Here is a 24,370-nt window from a genome sequence, read left to right on the forward strand (position 1 = left end):
AATGTTCCTCAATCTTGATGAGTCCCAAGTTGAGCACTAGGTTAGACCTCAAAATCAGGGTCAATGATTCATACCCCAGAGTTTCTGACAAAGGGGTTCCACTGAGCTCTGAGCTGCATTTTATTGCTATTATTCTATGCCAGGCTTTTGGGTCTACAGCAAGTGTATGAAACCATCATTCCTGTAGATAATAAGATCACAAGATGGCCTTAGAGTTGTGCCAAAAATTTATCTTGCCTTAAAAAAATCATTTCCCACCAATGAATGAAATTGCATTAAAAATGAGAAAAGTGGGGGAGACAAACTGGGTTGGGGTCTTTTTCCTTTTAATTTCTTTTTTAAAATGTTATCGCAACACAATGACCATTGCCAACAACCCAAAAGTATAGTTAAAAGGTCTTACGTCATACTATACACAAAGCAAACAAAGAATAAACAATAAGATAAAAAAATTGGTGAACTACCACTATCCATCTCTGTCTCCCAAGCTGAAGTGCTTGGTGAATGTTGAGCATCAAAGTCTGAATCATAGGAAATAAAATCCTACCAGAGGACACAAGAGAGTTTTGGATACCCCATCCTCCTAGAGACACACAGATTATGCATTATTATTTTTTCCACAATAGCCAAAGTGCATAAGTTCTTATGCCATAAATTCAAATGTAGATTTTTCATGGTTTTCCGTTTCTGGGCTATTGAAATCCAAGCTGCAGCTAACATCCATGTCAAAAGCCCTTTAGAGAATCAAGCTTTTATGCTGTCAGTTCAGTTTTTCAGCAATGACAGCCGTGGAAAGGTCTGAACAGATGATTTTATTATTTTAGATATTTCTTGATATACTTGAGACCAGAATAATGAAACCCGAGGGCATTCCCACCAAAGATCAAAGATTGTCCCTCATTGCCCACAGCTGTGTTGACAGTGATGTAGTATGAGACTGTGATGTAATCTGAGATTTAAAAAGTTATTCCTAATGTTTAATTGGAATCTCCTTTCTTGGAACTTGAAGCCATTGGTTCGGCTCCTACCCTCTGGAGAAAACCAACTTGCTCCATGTTCCATGTGACAGCCCTTGAGATATTTGAAGATGGCTATCATATCTCCTCTCAGTGTCCTCTTTTCCAGGCGAAATATACCCAGCTCCTTCTACTCTTCATCATAAGGCATGGGTTCCAATCCCTTTATCACCTTGGTCATTCTCCTCTGCACATGGTCCTGTTGTGGTCTGACCAAGCCAGAATAGAGTGGGGCTATTACTTCACCTGATCTAGACAATATACTTTTGCTGATGCAACCTAAATCATATTGGTAAGACAAGCTCAAAATACCACACACATGTTAATTCTAAAGTGCTCTGAGAACAGGAATGCCAGAAAATTCCAGTGAAAACAGACACAGGAGCACAGGAGCAGAAATTGCTGGTGCTTGCTTATTCATCTCATATCTGGAAAGGGAATCAATCCAGCGAACACGATTGGGACTTGCTGTTGTTGCTTTCAGTCCACAAATGGTACATAAATTATTGTTCCCCCCCAAAATCCCCTCCATTTACACTTCCTTTCCTTTGCAATAAAATGAATGGGGCGGAATGATGTAATGGCAATGTCATTTACAGCATTAGTTATGTCAACGACATGATTCTGCCATAGGAGGCAGCGAAATGAGTAACGTAGTTTTTGGTGGAAGACAAACTGCAGCAGAACAGAACCACAGCAGCATGTGACAAATGCAGGGCAGAATGGAAAGTGATGCCTTCTTAAATCCCTGTTTTAGAATGAAGCAGGAGAAAGGAAGACTCTGTAACAGAGGAAGAAAGCTTTTTGAGAAATTGTAGGGCTGATTTCGCACATTATTCTAAAATGTTTTTGATATTTGTCATCAGATCCGACAGTTTATTGGCAGCGTTAGTCTTCTTAAATGTGTGCCTTGCTCTCCTAAGTTCTCCCTTTGTATTCCATTGTTCCCTTTCTGATTTCCCTTTTCCTCCCCTGTCAGTCATTCATCAGTCAAAGCAGCCAGCTGAGAGTGTTCTTCATGACCTCACAGAGTGAGTGGGAAGCAATCTAATTTAATTCTAAATTCTTATAATTTTAAACTCAGGATGGTTGTGGCTGGTCTCATTATTTCACCGTGAAGACTTATAACTTTACTGCAAAGGACTTGGAACTTATCCCCTTATGGTGAAGGGAAATACTAACATGTGTTTCCCCTAATATCCACATTTTAACATGCATTTTTAATTACACTTGCATCCAACTATTGTTTCCAATCAAGTCAATGTTGCGTGTGTGTGTGTGTGTGTGTGTGTGTATACCCTCCTCCTCAATTATTCCCAACAACAACCCTATGAGGTAGGTTAGGCTGAGTGGCCCAAGGTCACCTAGAGATTTTCATGGCCGAGTGGGGATTAGAACCCTCTCAGGTACTTGTCCAACACTCTAACCACTACATAATGGTTCCAGTTACAGATAGGTAGCCGTGTTGGTCTGCCATAGTCAAAATAAAAAAAATCCTTCCAGTAGCACCTTAAAGACCAACTAAGTTAGTTCTTGGTATGAGCTTTCGTGTGCATGCACACTTCTTCAGATACACTGAAACAGAAGTTGCCAGATCCTTCTATATAGTGAAAAGGTGGGGAGGGGTATTACTCAGAAGGGTGGTGGGAATGGGAGATTGGCAGATAGCTGAGATGAGCCTGTTGACGACTCTTAACGACTGCAATAGGTCTTACAGGAAAAGGCAAGGGGTGAGAAGGTGAGAAATGGCTTAGTCATGTATAATGAGATAAGAATCCAATGTCTTTGTTCAGACCAGGTCTCTCCATGGTTTTAAGTTTGGTAATGAGTTGCAATTCAGCAGCTTCTCTTTCCAGTCTATTTTTGAAATTCCTTTGTAGTAAAACAGCTACTTTGAGATCTTGTATAGAATGTCCTGGGAGATTGAAGTGTTCTCCTACTGGTTTCTCTGTTTTGTGATTCTTGATGTCAGATTTATGTCCGTTTATTCACCTTCTCACCCCTTGCCTTTTCCTGTAAGACCTATTGCAGTCGTTAAGAGTCGTCAACAGGCTCATCTCAGCTATCTGCCAATCTCCCATTCCCACCACCCTTCTGAGTAATACCCCTCCCCACCTTCTCACTATATAGAAGGATCTGGCAACTTCTGTTTCAGTGTATCTGAAGAAGTGTGCATGCACACGAAAGCTCATACCAAGAACTAACTTAGTTGGTCTTTAAGGTGCTACTGGAAGGATTTTTTTTATTTTCACTACATAATGCTGCATTTTTGCCTAATATGCAAATTTTGGCAAACATTTCCACCTAATACAATGCATTTTTAAATGTTTTCACTAATAGCTGTGTTTCGTAACACTTTTTTGTGCACATTCCTGGGTTGGAGAACCATATTACAAAATCTGGAGCAAGTGGACATTCTGAAGGATTCGAACGTGTTTCAGTTCCCACATTGTTTCAGCAACCATGAACTTGGTAGACAAGAAGAAGAAGAAGAAGAAGAAGAAGAAGAAGAAGAAGAAGAAGAAGAGAGGAGGAGGAGGAGTTTGGACTTGATATCCCACCTTTCACTCCCCTTAAGGAGTTTCAAAGCGGCTCACAATCTCTTTTCCCTTCCTCCCCCACAACAAACACTATGTGAGGTGAGTGAGGCTGAGAGACTTCAGAGAAGTGTGACTAGCCCAAGGTCACCCACCCAGCAGCTGCATGTGGAGGAGCAGGGAAGCGAACCCAGTTCACCAGATTACGAGTCCTCTGCACTCACTGTCCTTAGCCCTCATTTGCCCATACTGCTCCTTCATTTTAACTGGATGTGGGCTTTTGTCAATGATGTCAGACAGCTGGTAAATGTGTGATGACATCACAGACCTCCACTCTCAATTGGAATAAATGGCAAAAGACTGAGGGCAAATAAGGGCAAGGAGAAGGCATGATTCCCCCACCCCCAGAAGCAGCTTTTGCCAAACAAAGGGGGACTGAGCCACTGTTGAAAGAAGACAGACCTTAAACCCTACAGGCATTTCTCTCTCTGCCTTACTATAATTTGTTTGCCTACATTAAATGTACTACTCTGAAGGGAGAATCAAAACGAGAGAATATTGATTGTGCTATTCTTCCTGTGCAAAACTGGTGCTTAGTCAATCTTGCAACCAGCATTATTTATTTCACATTGAACATTTTCTTCTTCTTCTTAATAGACACTTGGAGCTGATGAAACTGACATTGTATATATTATCAGGCATATATTGACCAGGGTAATGAAAATCTTAAAGCAATAATCACTGTATATTAGGGATTTGCTCAACTGACAACAGGAGCCTCTGTAAACCTGATATTGTCCTTATGCAAACTCATGAATGGAGACTTTTCTCAAATAAATTACTTAATAACATCAGAGAGTCGTCGGCTGTGTAAATATATCCCAAGGCACACTCAAAAGAGTTCTGAATCTAAATGTTCATTCAATAGAATCTCATATTTGTCACCTTTCCTAACGAGTTTTTCTCCCCATTATGAAACTGTTATTAGCATGAAAAAGTTAAAATTTGGTATCTAATTTCTTGAATTAACACTCTTCAAAAGAGCTGGAGGGTTTGAAAGTTCTTTAACTAGAATGCCTCATTTCCATAATTTCCGTGGCCTCAATACTTTGATGCTCCTATCAAACTCGCATGTTGTCATTTAAAAAAAAATATGCTTGCAGCAAAGTACATTTATTTATTCTTTCCCCATCATGTTTCAAAACAATTGAAGAAACAACGAGTGGGGGGGGGGGAGATAGCAAGCCACTAAAAGGGCTTGATAGTACATATATACATGCAAAAGGGTTTTTTGTGAACCCCTTTTCTGCATATAAAAGGATTTGCTTTCAATTTTATGCACAGCCTCATAAAGGAATGGAAATGACATTCTCCAACATTTCTCTGATGCAAATAGGGACAGCCTATTCAATAATAATAATAATATATAATCATAATAATTTTATTATTTATACTCTGCCCATCTGGCTGGGTTGCCCACCCACTCTGGGCAGCTTCCAATATATAGAAAAACATAATAAAACATTAAAAACTTCCCTATACAGGGCTGTCTTCAGATGTCTTCTTATTTCCTTGGCTCGGGGGTCACATAACTCCATACCCTCTAACATTTTTCTGGTGAAAATAGGGACGTCCTAAGGATTGATTTTGATTGATATTTATTACGGCCATTGGCCCGTCACACGACAGTTTCCCACCAACATATATATACTTAAACCTCCAAATTTAAAACAGCTAAAAACTTACAAAAACAGACAAGAACCAAAGCAAAATAAGCAAAAGACCAACAACATACATTACAATAAATTTGCAACATAAACATCGCCCTCTGCTCATAAATTAATAAAAGACATCAGTGGTGATATCACCTAGTTACATCCTAAAACATATATCATGGTTTAAAAGGGTTATCCGAGCCGCACAGGAGTCCGTTTTTCTTCTTTAGGGATAGGACGCTAATCAAGAATCTGACGTCCTAAGGAAAAGCGTAACATTCCCGGATCAAATCAGAAACCAGGATGGCTTCTGTAAATCTGGGACTGTCCCTGGAAAATAAGGACACTTGGAAGGTCTGGAATGAATTGTGTCCATGTAGGCAAGGCATAAAGACTACCTCTTCCTCTCTCTTCAGTCAGACCTGGGTGCTTAACCAAGAGCATACATTGAAAGCAGTATCATACCATTTTGAACAGTCTTGCCTTCCCCCAAATAATTCTGGGAGCTGTAGTTTCTTAAGGGTGATGAAAGTTATTAGGAGACTCCTACCTTTCCCCTCAAAGAGTGGTTTAATGGCTAATCCTTCTTTAGAGGGAATTCTGGGAATTGAAGTTCTGTGAGGGGAATGGGGACCTACTCTCAGCACCCTTGATAAACTACACTTCCCATAATTCTTTGGGGGGAGCCATTTCTGTCTAAAGTGGTACTGTAGCTCTTTATTTTATTTTTTTATAATATTTTATTAGGTTTTATCAATAGAAAAGTTTAGAAAAATAAACAACAAATGCAAAACAGATACAAAATACAAAAGCACAAAACTACAAAATACAAAAATACAAACATTAAACACAAAAACCAAAAAAGAAAAAACACATATAAAAGAAAAACAAAATTTCTCTCTTTCTTAATCTCTCCACTTTAGTTAACTTATTTTCCTGACTTCCTCGCGTCTCCCATTTTTGTATCCCTTTTAAATTTGGTTCAGCAAATTCATAATCTATTAGTTTATCTATTATTAATCCCCTCATACTTTTTACCTTGTTGCTAGAGCCCCTTCAATTCATTTCAATGTCATCAGCATTCAAAAATTTTACAATGTTTCTGCAAATAAATTTTAAATTTCCTCCAATCTTCTTCCACCGACTCTTCTCCCTGGTCTCGGATTCTGCCCGTCATTTCCGCCATCTCCATATAGTCTATTAGTTGCATCTGCCATTCTTCCAAGGTGGGTAGGTCTTAGCTCTTTAAACATATGGTGAAAATGTGGCCCTAGTTGTGTTGCATGGAGGTTGGGGAGTGTCTGGGCTGGGCTGTGAGCTGTAGTTTGAGGTAAGCATGGGGGTGTCTGTGGAACTGTCATAATCTTTTTTTGTGAACCCCTTTGCTGCATATAAAAGGATTTGCTTTCAATTTTATGCACAGCAATTTTATTGCAGGCCAGTTTTCCCTCAAAACTGTGCCCAAAGGGGCTCATGAAGTAGCCAATAAACAATAAGCAACAACATAACATACAAAAATAAATCAGGTGAGGAGAAGGCTTTCAAAAATGTCTGTATGAAGAGAAATCCACACTCACATAACAGTCCTAAATTTCAGAAGCTGATGGAACTCATGCCAACTATAATTAAGCTAGTGGAAGTTGTTGCTATTCCAAACTCCATTCAGGAGCTGGGCTACCACTGGGAGAGCCCACCCAAGCCTGCCAGAGGGGGAACAAGCCTTTAAAATAGATTTTGATTTACACCACCCTTTTTTGCCAGCTTTTAAGTACCAATGGGTTGCCCGGTCAACTGACTAAGTTGAAAGAGTTTTGGAATAGGTGTAAGCCCATACCCATCCTCTGAAACACCCCTTTTGAGGGACTTGTGCTGGCATAGGTCCTGCTGGTTTAAGTTCTGCCAGCTGCACCCCAATAGCCCTGGCTCAGCCAGATTGAGGGAATTACAGCATTGAACCCTTAGCTGAGCCAGGATGAGGCCGATAATGCTGGCCCAACATCTGCCTAGTCCAAACTCACTTACTCATCCTGGCAGATCTTGGGTTTGGATTGCACAGTAAAATGCTGGTGAATTCACTTTGAGAAAGCCACCTGAAGTAAAAAATTGGCAAAATGGAAAAAATGTGAAGGTAACTGAAGCCCTTCAGGATTTAACCTCCTTCCGTCAGGCCTGTAAGACAGAGCTATTCCGCCTGGCCTTTAATTTGAATTCAGCCTGATCTTTTATTTCCCTTCTCTTCCCTCCCCTTTTATGAAGATCACCCGCTCTGAGACCCCACAGCTAATTCTCTCCTGGCCTCCTCGCTGGCCCAAGTAGGACTAATTCAGCCAGCTAGCCCTGGTGATTATCTAATGCTTATTAGATGGATTTCCCCTAAATTGGTTTCTGAACTTTGAATTTTATTGTTAATCATGTTTTTATACGGTATTTTATGCTGCTTTTACAATTATGTGTTTTGAATTTGTTGTTAGCCGCCCTGAGCCCGGTTTTTGAACCGAGGAGGGTGGGGTATAAATAATCTATTATTATTATAATGGACAAATTTGTCCTAGTCTGAGGTAAGTGAAGAAGCAGATACAGTGGTACCTCAGGTTACAGATGCTTCGGGTTACAGACTCCGCTAACCCAGAAATAATACCTCAGGTTAAGAACTTTGCTTCAGGATGAGAACAGAACTTGTGCTCTGGTGGCCACGGCCGCAACAGGAGGCCCCATTAGCTAAAGTGGTACCTCAGGTTAAGAACAGTTTCAGGTTAAGAACGGACCTCCAGAACGAATTAAGTTCTTAACCCGAGGTACCACTGTACTGTGAGGCAAGCCAGCAGTTAGGAATGGAGAGCAAGTCAGAATGAGAGAATAGACCGAGAGGCAGGATTGAGGAGCAAAATGGCTGAAGTCTCACCATGTAGCACTGGTCAGACATGGTCAGAGAGAGGTTGCCATCCTGATTGCCTTGACAATGGGGACATGTGCCTCTCCCCACTCCCATTCAGAGTCACGGCAGAATGGGGGTCTTGTTTCCACTCAGTGTCATCATCAGGTGATGACTGGCTGGCTGTGAGCTGCCAATACGTCCACACGTTCATTATGTGATACCCGGTTGAAAGGCATCATTCACTGAAGGAGAAGCACACTCCAAAAATGGGGCAGAAGGAACAGCATGTCAGGGGGTTAAAATAAATGAGGCTCCCAAAGTAGGGTGCTTTTCAGGATGGATTTATATCTCCTTAAAAGCCCACATGAAAATGTTTTGAGTGTGGAAATTTTGCACTATATTGGTGCGTGTTTCTTTATGCGTTCAGTGGAATTTAAGTTGAGGGGCTAATGTGCATAATCACTGGCCATTGTGCACCATTCACCAGGCCTTGTGGGGAATGTGCACATAATTCTCCAATGAAGAGGAAATTGTGTGCATTTCCTTGTCAATATACATCATCTCCAACGGGCCTTGGGAAATGTGCATATAACAACATATTGGAGATTACGCACAATAGCTGGAGAATGTACAAACTTCAGTTGATATATGCACATTTCCCAAGAACTGACTCAGTTTGTGGCAGCTTCCTAAACCCTCCTGCAATTAGCTGGCTGACCTAGTGCTATGGGGATTGAGCTCCTGAACTTTTATGAACCCCAAATATTTCAGTGAACGTGATGGTGACAGCAATGTGTGTTCCATCCGTTGAGACTCTCTCTCTCTGACACAGACACAGCTATCAGTCCCACAGACTTGATAGCTCCAGCTCCAGCACTGCAAGCAAGAACTGAATGTGTGACTAATTAAACTTCAGCCAAAATTAGCATGCATGCCTACTGTACTGCAGTGTGAGGCCCTTGCAAAATGCCAAGTTCTAACAAATGAGAAATTGACCCCATGCTTTTCGCTCCCCGTGGTTTGCCAATATTAATGATCAGATATTGACTCCCTTCACCTAATTGGATGCTTAATGATAATAGGGGTTGACATTTCCACAGCAACATGGCTGGCTGGCTGGCGGCAGGCCGTATTGGTTTCCATTAGGTTCTAAAAAGGTGGCATTGACAAGGACATGTTTGTACACAACAGGCAGGAGTGTAAATTAGAAAGCAGGAGGAGGATTCCCTGGCTAGTTCTCCCATACAGCAGATGAGATGGTAAATCAGAGCCTGGGATATACCACTACAGACAATGGGAGGGAGGGAGAGCTGTCAGGGCTGAATGCTCCTCAGTTCGGATAAGAGGGCTCCCCCTATTTCATCTCTTTATTGCTCCTCCAGTCCATTATTTTCTGGAAATCTGAAACTGGAGCATGCACAGCTTGTTGCAGCTTTCAGTTCTTTCAGCTTCTAAGAACATAAGAGCAGCCCTGATAGATTAGATCAAAGGCCAGTCTAACCCAGCATCCCGTTTCTCAGCAGGACCAACCAGAGGCCCCTGGGAAGCCCTCAAGCATGGCTTGAAGGCAGTAGGGCTCTCCCACTGTTCTCCATGAGGGTCAATCTGCTTCTGATTCCAGTGGTCATGACTCGTAAGCCTCAACAGCCTTACCCTCCACGCCCAACCCCTTTTTGAAAACATCTAAGCTTCTGGCCGTCATGGAAGCAAATTCCATAGTCTGATATTCATTGTGTGAAGAATGGAGGGATGGTGTGATACCAGTATGAGGGAATGTTGCAGAAAGTAGGAGGGGACCTGAAGTTTATACAGTTATGCAGAAAGTGGATAGAGGAAAGGTTTTCTCCCCCTCTTGTGATACTAGAGGATGCGGCAGCTAGACTGGTGACTGGGAGCAGCCGCCGAGACCACAAAACACCGGTCTTGAAAGACCTACATTGGCTCCCAGTACGTTTCCGAGCACAATTCAAAGTGTTGGTGCTGACCTTTAAAGCCCTAAACGGCCTTGGTCCAGTATACCTGAAGGAACGTTTCCACCCCCATTGTTCTGCCTGGACACTGAGGTCCAGCGCCGAGGGCCTTCTGGCGGTTCCCTCGCTGCGAGAAGCCAAGTTACAGGGAACCAGGCAGAGGGCCTTCTCAGTAGTGGCACCCGCCCTGTGGAATGCCCTCCCACCAGATGTCAAAGAGAAGAACAACTACCAGACTTTTAGAAGACATCTGAAGGCAGCCCTGTTTAGGGAAGCTTTTAATGTTTAACAGATCACTGTATTTTAATACTTTGTTGGAAGCCTCCCAGAGTGGCTGGGGAAGCCCACCCAGATGGGCGGGATCTAAATTCTAAATTCTCTTGTGACACTAGAAGCTGTGGACATTCAATGAAACTGAATGCTGGAGGACTCAGGACAGATGAATGAAAGCTCTTCTTCACACAGTGAGCCTAGTTAAACTGCAGAACTCACTCCCACCCACAGGGGGCAGTGATGGCCACCAACTTGGATGGCTTTAAAAGAGGCCTAGACAAATTTGGGAAATACAAGCCTATGTCCTGAGCACACCCAGCCCAAGGAGGACAAGTGTCTGATAGTTTAATTCTTTATTGGCAAAGCATGTGGCACAGTAGCTTCTAATGTGCACCAAACACACAGAGTGTGACCATGCCTCCATCCACACTTATGTACCCTGGTTTGATGAGGTGTGCACAAGAAACCTGAGACTTATCCTCCATGAAAGTTGCAGATGTACCTGCCTCTTCAAGTGCCTCCTGGTCCTTGGAGACAGTGGTGATGGGGATGGAGGGAATTCTACCGGCCACCCCTCTCAGGAACAGTCTCTTCCTCCACTTTTGACACAGCCTGCACCTCCTGCACCATGGACTCTTCCCCTCCCTCCAGCCCCGGCTCCTGCTCCATGGGTGGCACAAAACCCCATAAATCACTGGCACACACCCCCCCCGGATCAACCTTGGGGGACCCCTGCTACACTGCATCCGGGTTCATCTTGCACATGTGCTCTTCTGTGCATAAAATGGAGCAGTTCTTAAATTCTTTCCCCCGCTCCCTCCAGCGTTTGATCAATGAACACAAGTGCAAACACACACTGGTAAAACTCTAGTCCAATAAGGATCTTCAGGTGTATGACCACATCAAGATTGCTTTTCTGTAGCACTTCATCAATACACAAATGCACACTGGCATGTAGAGGGGAGACACAAATGCACTGCGCCAACCCCACAGACAGGCAAACAGAGGAGGGAAGTGTAGCAGCTATTGTGGTCTGGCACCTGAAGTTCCCTTATTCAGTCAAAGCCTCCTGCTCTGTAATGGATCCAATTTGCAGTCCAATTATTCTCGTGGGGACCATGGACAGAATAATAGGAAAGCTTGTACCACCCTAATGTAAACTGTTTTGAGTTGTGTTAAAAGCATCAGGCACTGAAGCATATGCAATGTCTGTTACAGTGACAACCAGAAATGTCTCCTGGTGCAACCATGCCTTGGAGGGTGCTCCAGCATACTCACAGGACTTTGCCCCAACCCTAAAGTCTTCTCCACATTCATCAGTGAGTATCAACAAATGCATCTATAGAAGTGCAGGACTGAAGTTCTGTGCATGCATTGGAGCTTATACAGATTTCCAAAGAGGAACCCAGACATAGTAAGAATATGATTAATGGCCAGAATATTACGTTGAGAGTGACAGGACCTAAGTAAAACAGGGGATTTTTCTTTCAGGGTTATAGATTTTCAGTCTGCAATACCTTTATCACAGAAATGGAAAACAACATCAACATAACTGGTACCAGAGACCCAAATACACAGTATTGGAATTAGAGATCCAGGCTGCCATTGGTTGTGCATGCAGCCAACTGAAAGCCATAAGAGTTCTCATGCAATATTCCCCACTTGCTCCGTGAACAAGATTCCCCTAAAACCAATCATTGGACACGTTATCCTGCAAATCAGATAGGGGGTAAAAATGAATGAGATTGTATTGCCATCTCTTTCTATCAGATGGAGGTTTAGCTCTGAGTATTAAGCTGAAGCCTTCATAGAGTACCGAAGAGCACAATAAATTATGCCTGTTAACTGCTGTCTATAAAATCAAATCTTAAACATAATAGATCTTGGTGGATGATAAATTAAGTCGATTAAGGATTTACTTGGTAAAGATGAGCCCGGGAATAGAGAGTTCTCTTTGAGGTCTGTTACACGAGCTTATCAATGTTTGCTTTCTGCATAATCTCTTGAAGAGGCAGCAAAAGGGCTGGAATTTCCAAAGGGGTCTAAAAAGCCTATCCAGTGCTCTAGCGGACAAAATTTGCAAACAAACGCTATCCTGACAAACTGGTAATGGAAGGTGGTTCAGTGCGGGGAAAGGAAATTAGAGGATAAGACAGCCTTTCCCAAACTGGTGCCCTTCAGGTGATGGAGACTCCCAACCCATTGCCTCTGACCAGCTGGCTGGGTCAACAATATGGGGGTGGGCACCAGATGTCAGGGACTGGCAGGATGAAGAGGTGTGGTGGGAGGCACCAGCCAGGGAACTCCCAAGGTAAACCCTAGAGGAGGACGGCTCAGAGCCAGGGGTTTGTTGGTGGGACGCAGAGGAGATGTCAGAGGGAGAAGAATTGGAGGAATTGTTAGATGCTTAAAGGGCAACAGGATTTGGTGAACAGGGAGAGCCTGTGATAGGGAGCAGTTCCAACTCAGAGGCTGAAGCAGAGGAGGTGGGGCAAGAGGCTTCTGAAGAATACAGGGAGCCTGCCTCTCCTACTGTAACCAATTCCCCTCTCCCCTTATCTCCAAGGACATGCAGAGTGATGTGTCAAGCAGAACAGAGATTAGAGCTGTCCTGTCGCAGCTGGAGACTGCTTGGGAAACATCTGGCAGTGGAGAAAGCTTAGAGGGGGTTGAAGGCGGGTACCATCAGTCCTGGAACTGCTCTGTAAGGACAAGACTTCCTGGGAAGTGTGGCTGAGTGGCGTGCCATTTGTTTGAATGAAGAGTTCACTTCTCTGACAAACTCTGCTTCTTGCTTGCTGACCTGAATCTGGTTCCAGCCCGGGCACCACATTGGAAAAGTCTGGGATAACATATTGAAGCACTCGCACAAGGAGACCAAAAATGCCCTTCACAAAGGGCCTTCACAGTTTCAGACTGGCAAAAGAAGAAGAAGAAGAAGAAGAAGAAGAAGAAGAAGAAGAAGAAGAAGAAGAAGAAGAAGAAGAAGAAGAAGAAGAAGAAGGGATAACAGTTGGTAAAGCATGAAACTCTTAATCTCAGGGTTTTGGGCTCCATCCTGCATTGCAGAGAGTTGAGCTAAATGACCTTTGTGGTGCCTTCCAACTCTACAATCCTATGATTCTGGACTTGCAAATAAAATGAATTATTCACTGGGTGCATAGTCAAATAATGGGGTTGACTTCCTCAATAGGCCACTAGCTTGGATGGCTTTGTAAAAAGGATTAGACAAATTCTTGGTGGATGAGGCTATCAGTGGCAACTGGCCAAGAAGCCTGAGTTCTCTCTCCACTGTCAGAGGCACAGAGGCAGTGTGCCTCTGTATACCAGTTGGTGAGAACCACATGTATGTTGCAGTCAAACTTCTCATAGGCATCTCGTTGGCCACTGTGAGAACAGAGTGCTGGTCTAGGTGGGCCTTTGTCCAGATCCAACAGAGCTCTTGTGATGATATGTTGACTCTTCTCACTAATGTTCCAAACCTCCTTGGTAATCCAGTAGTAAAATGTTGTGAATGGTGGAGCAGAGGAGCAGGAGATGTTGGATGAATAAGTCCTAATGGACTTCTCTCCCTCACTTGTGTTTCCCAGGGAATGGGTGAAACTAGTCGGTGGAGCATCTCCTTGCATGCAGAGGGTCTGAGGTTCAATCCCAGCATCTGCAGATAGGGCTGGAAGAGAGTCCTGCCTGAAACTCTGAAGAACGGCTGCCGGTTTGTGTAGATGAACCATTGGCCTGATTCAATATAAGGAAGCTTTCTATGCTGCTTCAGTGGTGCCTCGCAAGACGAAATTAATCCGTTCCGCGAGTCTCTTCGTCTTGCGGTTTTTTCGTCTTGCGAAGCACGGCTATTAGCGGCTTAGCGGCTATTAGCGGCTTAGCGGCTATTAACGGCTTAGCGGCTTAGCGGCTTTAAGAAAAAGGAAACAAACTCGCAAGAACTCGCAAGACGTTTCGTCTTGCGAAGCAAGCCCATAGGGAAATTCGTCTTGCGGAACGACTCAAAAAACGGAAAACTCTTTCGTCTTGCGCGTTTTTCGTCTTGCGAGACATTCGTCTTGCGAGGTACCACTGTATTTTGGAGAAAATAGCTCTCATTTGATTAGTACATTTAAGTCAATATTGCCTACTCTGATTGCCCACAGACTCTCAGCCAAAGGTAATGCCCAATGCTTGATATGTGATTTTTTTTTCTTTAACTGGGGACCCTAGAGACTGAACACAAAAGCTTCTGCATGCAAAATACAGGCTCCACCACTGAGCAAGAGACCCCAGGTTAGGTGGAGAGCACAGAGTCCAGGTCTAGATTTCAGTACATCTACCACCGCCACCCTGGCCAAATTGCAGCAGTGAGTGGCAAAAACCATTCGGCACCCATACTTTTCAGGTTAGCTCTCTCTTTCTTGTTTGGGGTTGCAGTTCCAGGATCTCCATAAGATATTTACATCAAACTGCTCAATGTCTCTGTAACGGCTGCATCAAAAGATTCTCTCCACCCTGTGCAGTGCAAAAAGCTGACAACCTAAATATGGGACACAGGCATCCAGAGCGCGTTTTTAATAATACATCTGTGCCACATATCAGCACAAAAACGAACCACTTTCATCATTTAGTAATGAAGTGGATACATCTAGAATTTTGATCAGGTGAGGATAAGTCATGTTTGCCCGAGAATAACAGTTTGTGTATACGTGTGTGGGTTTTCTCTTTTTTTATCAGTGAGCTCAGTGGGATCATAATGTGTTCTTTCAATCCGTACCAAATGCAGTAGCAGGAAACTATTTTATAGATTTCTTGGTAATCTGAGCTGATGTTATACCTGTTACAGGACATTTCCAGTAAAATAGAAACACAGCAGGGTGAAGAAGAAAAGAGATATACAAATGGTGTTTTTATACCAGTCAATAAAAGCATGACACGGTAGTAATAGAAAAATGTGTTCATGAATTGTGAAGTATCAGTAACTCCGCTGCTAAAGCATTAAAATAATTCATGTCCTGTCATTGCTGCTTCTGATACCATTATGCTGCTGTGTGCCATTAATTTCCCCTCTCTCCCTTAGTACAAGACAGGGGCATGGGGAATGCTTTGAACTCGCACAAAACCTTTATTGGGTTTGCAAAGGTATAAAAGCCCTGGAATTTATTGAGTGGTTTAATTGTAATCGGTATGCCATTGTGCAAAGTTGTGCATTCGTTCCCAGAAAGGCACAGTGAGACAGGCAGAGTGTGGAGCAGAGATTAGCACAGACTGGTGGGTCAGACCTGATTCAAATCAGATTAGCCGTATAACAATATTGCTCCAAGGATTACCGTGTCCAGCATCCTGCTTCCCACAGAGAAGGTGTGAAGGAAATAGTCCTCTCCAACCGTTGTTCCATAATAAGTGCTCTCTGGAGGTAAACCACCTTAGAACATCACAGCTAATAGTCACTGATAGACCCACAATGCATTGCAAACCACCCTGTGATCTTCAGATGAAGGGCAGTATAGAAATTTTGATGATGATTTATCTAATGGGACTTGGGTAGTGCTGTGGTCTAAACCACTGAGTCTCTTGGGCTTGCCAATCACAAGGTTGGTGGTTCGAATCCCCATGACAGGGTGAGCTCCCATTGCTCGGTCCCAGCTCCTGCCAACCTAGCAGTTCGAAAGCACACCAGTGGAAGTAGAGAAATAGGTACTGCTGTGGCAGGAAGGTATACGGCGTTTCCATGTGCTGCTCTGGTTTTGCTGGAAACGGCTTAGTCACGCTGGCCACATGACTCAGAAAAACTGTCTGCAGACAAACACCGGCTCCCTCGGCCAGTAAAGCGAGATGAGCGCCGCAACCCCAGAGTCATTCATGACTGGACTTAACTGTCAGGGGTTCCTTTACCTTTTTTATCTAATCATTTTCTTAGCCTTCAACACATCTTGTGGAAGAGAGTTCCAGTGACTAATGGGGAGGGGAGCTTATTGCAGCAGGAGGGGAAGAAACCCAAGCTTCTTCACCAGTTGGACTAATCCCTGCCTCTTGGCCTCTCTCCTTTCCTGCTTCAGCTTCTGCCTCTGAATCTGGACTTCTCCCTGTCACAGACTCTCCCTGCACACTAAGCCCTGTTACCTATGTTCTGACACCTCCTCCTCCTCCCAGTCTTATCCCATCCCACTCCCAACTCATCATTGTCCCACCACCAATCCCTTGACTCTGAGCTTTCTTTCCTTAGGGGTTCCCCAGCTGGTACCTTCCACCATTCCTCTGTGCCCAACCAGTCCCTGACATCTATGCATCAAACAATGCTTTTGTTTGCTCTCAATCAACTGCCAATCAGTTTGAGTAGATGATCCCAAATTCTGTTGACACAAGCTAGAGACAGGGGGAAATGTCCCTCTCTTTACATCCTCATGGTGGTAGCCAATGCCCTTGTTCTGTTTGTGCAAGGAACATCTGCTCAAGATGGTTGAGGAAAGCCATAGAACAGATTTAGAAAGTGTAGGGGAGGAGTGGGGCAGTTCCATGGAATGAGAGGCAAAAGCCCCTATACCCAGGGGTTAATTTGTGCCAGTGTTCAACCCAAGCACATAGTTTCAGAGGCAATCCTTATACCATAGAATGTATGACGTAAGAATAAGTGAAAGAAAGCCCCTTGAGAAATTGCAGAGTGCATTTTCTGCCAGTGGACTCCTTAGAGAAAGTGTCTGCTTCCACCCAGGGTCAAGCAGGGGGCCAGAGTTCAAGCCTCTTTACTTCTTTATAACACTTCCATCCCCTTGTCTTTGATGCATGAGATGTATAGTTTTAGGACCCACCATATTTTTGTGAGGGGTGCAGGTGGCGCTGTGGGTTAAACCACAGAGCCTAGGACTTGCCGATCAGAAGGTCGGCGGTTCGAATCCCCGCGACGGGATGAGCTCCCGTTGCTCGATCCCTGCTCCTGCCAACCTAGCAGTTCAAAAGCACGTCAAAGTGCAAGTAGATAAATAGGTACCGCTCTGGCAGGAAGGTAAACGGCGTTTCCGTGCGCTGCTCTGGTTCGCCAGAAGTGGCTTGGTCATGCTGGCCACATGACCCGGAACCTGTACGCCGGCTCCCTCAGCCAATAAAGCGAGATGAGCGCCGCAACCCCAGAGTCTGCCACGACTGGACCTAATGGTCCCTTTACCTTTACCTTTACCTTTACCTTTATATTTTTGTGAGTGCAAGTTGTTTTAAACAGTTTTTAAGTGGTATTTTAAACCATTGTAACCTGCCCTGGGGTATTATTATTATTACCCATCTTGGCATCATTGACCCACTGTTCATGTCTCTCAGCCTGTGTGGGAGATCAGAGTGTCAGGGACTTGCAATGTGTGTGGCAGAGGCAGGGGGCCTGGGGAAGGACCCAGCAGAGGGGACCAGTGGGGTTTGGGGGGGGGTCACACCACCTGCAAGGCAGGAGCCAGAGGAGGAGGGAGAGTCAGGGCAGTCCGAGGCAGAAGAAGGCATGCAGGATGAAGCAGAGGAAGAAGGGACAGTTCAGGGAAGAGATGGGTCAGTAGAATTCCCACCTTCCCCTGCCCCTCTATCTCCTAGAACCAGGAGGTGCTTGAAAAGGGAAGAGCAGCAATGCCTTCAATGCAGAAGTCTCAGGTGGAGGGTATATAAGGAGGAGGGTATATAAGCCAGGCATGGTTCATAGTCAGGTATCAGAGGAGGGTATATAAGCCAGGCATGGTTCATAGTCTTACTCAGGAAAAGTCACATCAGGTAAAGTTTCTTCCAGTAAGTTTTATTCCAGTTTTATTTATCTGTTTAGGCATTTGCCTGCCACCTAGTTTACAAAACAATCAATCTATGCAAGGAATACCAGCACAGTATGAATAAGAAGCAGGATACAACCCACACAAGCGCATAAAAAAATCAGTAAACAGCACTTTAAAAACCCAGCAAGGGGATGACTTCTGAGAACTAAAAGCATCCTTTAATTTTAAAAAGTAAAATATAAAGATATACCCATGGCCTCCACAAGGGGCAAGGGGGAGGTGGGGAGACCACAGTGGGTCAAGTCAGGTTCACTTCACAAGAAAAATCTAGATTTGAACAGGCTGTTTCAGGACCATGGAGAGTTCTCAGTGAGATCTGCTGGTTGTAGTTGTTCCCCTATTGCAGCGAATGAATGAGATGTTGACTCAGCAAAGAACTTCAGCTCTCTGAACAGCGTGTTTAGCAACCTGGCCCATTTCCTTGGAAAAGCTGTGAAGGACCCTTGTCTCATTCTACAAGCCTGGCTTCTAATTAATTAATTAATTATATTTCATATCTGTCCCACCTTTCCTCCAAGGTGCTGGAGGTGTTTTGTGCCTGCTTCTCCCCCTCTCCATTGTATCTTTGCAAGAACCCTGTGAGGAGGGTTAGGCTGAGAGAAGGAGGTACTGGTCCATGTTCACCCTGTGAGCTCTACAGCCAAGCAAAGACCTGAACCCTGGTTTCCCTGGTCCTAGTCTTAACACGCTAACCATTATGTAACACTGACTCTGTGAGGCAGAGGAGAAGGGGATGCTACTAGGGGCTTAGCCTCGAAATCTGAGGAAGGCTAGGAGGGCTTTATCCTCAGACTGTTCAGGCACAGGCAGTATCTCTTCCTCATCCTGGTTTTTTTCAGGGCAGAGCAGGGAACTGGGTTTGGTGGTCCTGAAAAGGCCACTATTTTACACACACTCTTGCTCTGCACTCCAGTCATTGCCAGATGACTGAACACAGTTTTCCTTTTAATTTGCCACAATGACCCAACATAGAATCATTTGGGGGCATTGTGGGAAATTTAAAAGGTATTTAGAAGGCAGAGAGCTGTCCCATTCTTCCCCCGAAAGAAGGGGAACCCACCAGTTGCCACGTGGGCCAGAGTTGCGACACCTTTTCTGCAATGTTGGGGCCATTATAGCTGACCAAACGTTGACCTTCTTCATTGAGGAGGGCAGGAGGAGGAGGAGGAGGAGGAGGAGGAGGAGGAGGAGGAGGAGGAGAAGAAGAAGAAGAAGAAGAAGAAGAAGAAGAAGAAGAGTAGTAGTAGTAGTAGTAGTAGTAGTAGTAGTAGTAGTAGTAGTTTGGATTTTTTAATCACTACCCAAAGGAGTTTTAAAGCGGCTAACACTCTCCTTTCCCTTCCTCTCCCACAACAAACACTCTGTGAGGTGAGTGGGGCTGAGGGACTTCAAAGAAGTGTGACTAGCCCAAGGTCATGAAGCAGCTGCATGTGGAGGAGCAGGGAATCAAACCTGGTTCACCAGATTACAAGTCCACCGCTCTTAACAGCAGCGGGCAACAGTCACAAAATCAAGGCTGTGTGGGTGTGGCAGAACAAAATGTTGAAAAGACTGCCCGCCCCTTGTCTAATGGGGCATTGACTTGAGATATTTCCTCCTCCTATGTGCCAGAGGCTGCTTTTGACCACAGGACATACTAGGTAGTCGGTCCCCCATGTTTGTGGAGTGGCTTATCAGGAAGCAGAAGTGTGGAGCCACAATTGCAAGGGGGGGGGCCTGGATGCTCAGCTCTCTGTGGGCCTCCACTTCCTGCATAGTCTGGACTTGCATGGGTGGGGTGAGTGTGTGAGTCTGATGCGAAGTCTATCAACTAACTTAGTATTGTAGTGTCATAACACACCATGCTTTAATGATCATTTACAGTGTATAGCACCAATGAGGTTCATTTCCCCTTACAAAACCACTCCATCTCTTTTGTTACCGTATCCCCAGGCAAGAAGAGGCAGCTGTTGAGCTGCATCCAGCAAAGCAAGACCACAGAACATATATCACAAAGCAAAGAAATGAACAGAGCCCTGCTGGTGAACATTTCAGTGTGTGTCCCCCTCCTCTCTCACAAACACACTGCCATAAATCAGAGACCTTGCACTCAAGTGCTTGCAGCCTGATCCATAAGCCACTTACAGTGGAATAAATGAAGTTAATCCTACCGATATCAAAAGGTCTGACAGCCTGTTTCTGTGCTCTGTTGCACCAAAGGAGCAGGGCTCAGTGGGAGAGCACATGCATTGCATGCAGAAGGGACAGGCAAAGGCTCATGGGAATTGTAGTCCGTCCAGAGGGCGTTGAGTTGACCTGGCTCTACAGTACAAATGGCAGCTAGGATTGCATACCCTTCAACATTTCTCCAAGGAAAATAGGGACGTCCTGTTAATGGTGATGAAGATGATGACACACAGCAACAATTTTATTATTTATACCCCACCCACCTGACTGGGCTGCCCCAGCCACTCTGGGCAGCTTCCAACATATATAAAAACACAATAAAACTTTTTTTAAAAAAAAATCCCTATGCAGGGCTGCCTTAAAATGCCTTCTAAAGGTTGTATAGTTACTTATCTCCTTGGCTCAAGGGTTGCATAACTCCATACCCTCCAACATTTCTCTAATGAAAATAGGGACGTCCTAAGGGAAAGTGGGAGAATTGGGTGGCTTCTGTGTATCTGGGAATTTCCCTGGATAATAGAGACACTTGGAGGGTCTGAGATTCAGCAGTATATCAGTTTGAACAGAAATTACTTCATTTCTATTTGATAGTGTCACCCACTGAAGATGGATGAACTAATCCTTAACTCGTTTATAGTTAAAACAACGTAGCAAGTTGCATATGTACTTTCACTGGCAGGGCTATTGGTAGTGAACAAGGAACTTAGAGCATTTCAAGTAATAAAAAGGGAGGCATGTACAGACTCAGAGGTGCCTTACTTGCATGCAAAATGTCACTGTTTAATTTTACATTTATGGGTAGGCTTGCAGATATTTTTTATTTTATTTTAGCAGGCGTTTAAAACAAAGCAGCAAAGACGTCTGCCTAACGTCGATGGGCAGGGAGTTTCAGAGTTTAGGTCAGTGGTTCTCAAAGATTGTGGCACTCCACACTGGTATGGCAAGAGAGGGTGGCAAGCGTAGTGGGAAGATTCAAGGACAATCAAAGAAACATTCGAACATTTCAGTATGGTATGGTATGGTATGGTATGGTATGGTATGGTATGGTATGGTATGGTATGGTATAGTATAGTATAGTATAGTATAGTATAGTATAGTATAGTATAGTATGAAAATAATTTTAGTAAAGGTAAAGGGACCCCTGACCATTAGGTCCAGTCGTGACTGACTCTGGGGTTGCGACGCTCATGTCACTTTATTGGCCAAGGGAGCCGGCGTACAGCTTCCAGGTCATGTGGCCAGCATGACTAAGCCGCTTCTGGCAAACAAGAATCATAGAATCATAGAGATGGAAGAGACCACAAGGGCCATCGAGTCCAACCCCCTGCCAAGCAGGAAACACCATCAGAGCACTCCTGACATATGGTTGTCAAGCCTCTGCTTAAAGACTTCCAAAGTAGGAGACTCCACCACACTCCTTGGCAGCAAATTCCACTGTCGAACAGCTCTTACTGTCAGGATGTTCTTCCTAATGTTTAGGTGGAATCTTCTTTCTTGTAGTTTGGATCCATTGCTCCGTGTCCGCTTGTCTGGAGCAGCAGAAAACAACCTTTCTCCCTCCTCCATATGACATCCTTTTATATATTTAAACATGGCTATCATATCACCCCTTAACCTCCTCTTCTCCAGGCTAAACATGCCCAGCTCCCTTAGCCGTTCCTCATAAGGCATCGTTTCCAGGCCTTTGACTATTTTGGTTGCCCTCCTCTGGACACGTTCCAGTTTGTCAGTGTCCTTCTTGAATTGTGGTGCCCAGAACTGGACACAGTACTCCAGGTGAGGTCTGACCAGAGCAGAATACAGTGGCACTATTACTTCCCTTGATCTAGATGCTATGCTCCTATTGATGCAGCCCAGAATTGCATTGGCTTTTTTAGCTGCCGCGTCACACTGTTGGCTCATGTCAAGTTTGTGGTCAACCAAGACTCCTAGATCCTTTTCACATGCACTGCTCTCAAGCCAGGTGTCACCCATCTTGTATTTGTGCCTCTCATTTTTTTTGCCCAAGTGCAATACTTTACATTTCTCCCTGTTAAAATTCATCTTGTTTGCTTTTGCCCAGTTCTCTAATCTGTCAAGGTCGTTTTGAAGTGTGATCCTGTCCTCTGGGGTGTTAGCCACCCCTCCCAGTTTGGTGTCATCTGCAAATTTGATCAGGATGCCCTTGAGTCCATCATCCAAGTCGTTGATAAAGATGTTGAATAAGACCGGGCCCAAGACAGAACCCTGTGGCACCCCACTAGTCACTCTTCTCCAGGATGAAGAGGAACCATTGATGAGCACCCTTTGGGTTCGGTCAGTCAGCCAGTTACAAATCCACTGAGTGGTAGCATAGTCAAGACCGCATTTTACCAGCTTCTTTACAAGAATATCATGGGGCACCTTGTCAAATGCCTTGCTGAAATCAAGGTAGGCTACATCCACTGCGTTCCCTTCATCTACCAGGCTGTCAAAAAACGAGATCAGGTTAGTCTGACATGACTTATTTTTCAGAAATCCATGCTGACTGTTGGTGATCACAGCATTCCTTTCTAGGTGCTCACAGACTGTTTGCTTAATGATCTGCTCCAGAATCTTCCCTGGTATTGATGTCAGACTGACTGGGCGGTAATTATTTGGGTCCTCTCTTTTCCCCTTTTTGAAAATAGGGACAACATTTGCCCTCTTCCAGTCTGCCGGGACTTCGCCTGTTCTCCAGAAATTCTCAAAGATGACTGCCAGTGGTTCTGAGATCACATCTGCCAGTTCTTTTAATACTCTTGGATGCAGTTCATCTGGCCCTGGAGACTTGAATACATCTAAACTAGCCAAGTATTCTTGTACTATCTCCTTAGTTATTCTGGGCTGTGTTTCCTTTGCTGAATCATTTGCTCCAAATTCTTCAGGTCGGGCATTGTTTTCTTTATCGGAGAAGACTGAGGCAAAGAAGGCATTGAGGAGTTCAGCCCTTTCTGTGTCCCCTGTTTGCATTTCACCATCTTCTCCTCTGAGTGACCCCACTATTTCTTTGTTCTTCCTTTTGCTACTAACATACCCATAAAAGCCTTTTTTGTTGCTTTTAACCTCTCTAGCAAGCCTGAGTTCATTCTGTGCTTTAGCTTTTCTGACTTTGTGTCTACACGTGCTGGCTATTTGTTTGAATTCCTCTTTGGTGGTTTCCCCCTTTTTCCATTTTTTGTACACATCCTTTTTTAATCTTAACTCAGTTAAAAGTTCTTTAGATAGCCACCCTGGCTTCTTTAAGCACCTTCCGTGTTTCCGTCTCATTGGTATTGCCTGATGTTGTGCTTTTACTATCTCCCTCTTAACAAACTCCCAGCCATCATGAACTCCCTTTCCTTTTAGTATTACTGTCCATGGGATCTCACCCAGCACTTCCCTAAGTTTTATGAAGTCGGCTTTCTTAAAGTCAAGAAATTGAGTCCTAGTATGCTTGGCTGCTCCTTTCCGCTGTATAGTAAACTTCAGAAGAGCATGATCACTCGCGCCTAATGATCCTTCCACTTCTACCCCACTAACCAGGTCATCAACATTGGTTAGGACCAGATCTAAAATGGCTGTTCCTCTTGTTGCTTCTCCCACTTTCTGGACAATGAAGTTGTCTGCAAGGCCAGTGAGGAATCTGTTTGACCTTATGCTCTTGGCTGAGTTTGACATCCAACAAATATCCGGGTAATTGAAGTCCCCCATTACTACTATCTCCCTTCCTTTTGCGTGCTTGGCCATCTGTTCCAGGAAGGCATCATCTATGTCCTCCGTTTGGCTTGGGGATCTATAGTAAACTCCCACAATGAGGTCTCTGTTATTCTTCTCTCCCTTAATTTTGACCCAAATGCTCTCACTTTGGCTTTGAGGTTCTAAATCTTGGATTTCTTCACAGTTATACACATCCCTGACATATAACGCCACTCCTCCTCCTTTCTTGTCTGATCTGTTTCTCTGAAATAGATTGTATCCCCCCATTATTACATTCCAATCGTGGGACTTATCCCACCAGGTTTCAGTGATGCCTATTATGTCATATTTAGTTTGCT

The 24,370-nt window shown here is 44.2% G+C and overlaps 1 long non-coding RNA gene across 2 annotated transcripts; it reads left to right on the forward strand.

Moving 5' to 3' along the window:
• The first annotated feature begins 10,512 nt into the window (after positions 1 to 10,512).
• Positions 10,513 to 20,331, forward strand: LOC310687075. Of its 2 annotated transcripts, none has more exons than XR_014516193.1 (3): positions 10,513 to 10,577; positions 11,878 to 11,941; positions 20,103 to 20,331. It is a non-coding gene; the product is annotated as an uncharacterized lncRNA (long non-coding RNA). The 2 variants fall into 2 exon arrangements; XR_014516194.1 differs by lacking the exon at positions 20,103 to 20,331 and adding an exon at positions 17,941 to 17,999.
• Positions 20,332 to 24,370: the final 4,039 nt, after the last annotated feature.

Source organism: Podarcis liolepis (genome assembly GCF_965112155.1).
Source record: "Podarcis liolepis genome assembly, chromosome: 10".
In the NCBI taxonomy this organism is placed as follows: domain Eukaryota; kingdom Metazoa; phylum Chordata; class Lepidosauria; order Squamata; family Lacertidae; genus Podarcis; species Podarcis liolepis.